Consider the following 1,345-nt stretch of genomic DNA (forward strand, 5'->3'; position numbering starts at 1 on the left):
TTACGACTTTTTGCTTTTTCAACTGAGAAAATACAGTGTTTGGTGACAGCTCCTTAAACCACATGGGTTAGACAGTGTATACTTATAACAACCAACTATTGCATCACTTTGCTTTAATTCTGACACCACTGTACTCTTCTCTAAACTGCCCTGAGCTACCTGGAGTAACCACATGAGCTGAAGAGTAGGGTAAAGAATTATTTCAGAGAAAAATAGAGAGCATTCTTAAATGTTATCTGGGGTTTTATTTAGTCTCTTTGACATTCTTAACTTTGCTTTCAGAGCCACACAAATGTTTTCAGTCTACTCAACAACTATATTACTGGACGTTCCAGTCAGTTGTTTTGCTACAAAACTGTGCTTCGGTCTTGGTTAATGTTTGCCCAGAAATATGTAATTGCGGACTTCCTCCTCATAAACCGTTCCAGAGTGCAGGCTGCCATCCTCCCATGCTATTATTATCTTTGTGCCTCCTGGCTAATGCAGCAAGATGAAAGATAACCCTTTCATTCCCAGGTCCCAGAGCCCTTATTACTTCCTACCTACCTCTAAAGCTGCTGAGCTGCCGTGATTTGAGATATATTTTTTTCATTCCTGGAAATAAAGAGAAAGATAAGAGATATTCATACCTTACTTTCAACACAGGTACAGTTTGTGGACATGTGTGCATAGATTGTTTCAAATACAGGTAGAGTTTTTCACATGTGCATACTGTATACAATGCAGTTCTGTTCTCCTCAGTACACTCTATGCACATGTAATGGAATGCAGATATATTCAGTCTAGGGCTTTTTGGTTTTATATTGCTGTGTAAGCTTTCACATTTGATACTTGGAAAACAATTAAAATAAGGAATTTGTAGGGGAGAGTATTCTGTAGTTTATTGGATTTTTTTAATGTAAGCAATTATTTTTTAAAATAAACATTGCTGTTACTCTGAACAGAAACAAATTCAGTGGGGCTTGCATAAGATCATACTCTCTGGAAAAGTTACTAGTTCTAATTAAATTGTTATATTTATATATTTATGTTTAATTAAATAATTATGTCTTTTACATAACTTTATACTGATTTAAATTATATGTGGCCTTTGAATGTTAGCGAATTTAATGTTTTTTTCTAACTTCTGTGCTATCTGCCAAGCCCTCCCTTCAGTCCATCTGCCTTGGTCCAGGCCTTGGAGGTTGAGAGGAACTGCTGGACCTCTTACCCTTTCCCGTCACCACTCCCTTCTCCTTCTGTGTCATGTCTTTTTAGATTGTAACCCTGAGGGCAGGGAACCGTCTAACTAAAAAGATTGCATGTACAGCGCTGTGTAAATTTACAGCGCTTCATAAATAAAGGT

At 37.1% G+C, this 1,345-nt stretch overlaps 1 long non-coding RNA gene across 2 annotated transcripts in view; it reads left to right on the forward strand.

Moving 5' to 3' along the window:
• The first annotated feature begins 444 nt into the window (after nucleotides 1-444).
• LOC121932250 overlaps nucleotides 445-1,345 on the forward strand; it is a 25,217-nt gene continuing 24,316 nt past the window's right edge. For both annotated transcript variants that reach the window (XR_006104296.1, XR_006104295.1), the window contains exon 1: nucleotides 445-645. This is a non-coding gene — a long non-coding RNA (uncharacterized LOC121932250). The remainder of the gene's footprint in view (nucleotides 646-1,345) is intronic.

The sequence above is a fragment of the Sceloporus undulatus genome, chromosome 5, assembly GCF_019175285.1.
Source record: "Sceloporus undulatus isolate JIND9_A2432 ecotype Alabama chromosome 5, SceUnd_v1.1, whole genome shotgun sequence".
Classification (NCBI taxonomy): Eukaryota; Metazoa; Chordata; class Lepidosauria; order Squamata; family Phrynosomatidae; genus Sceloporus; species Sceloporus undulatus.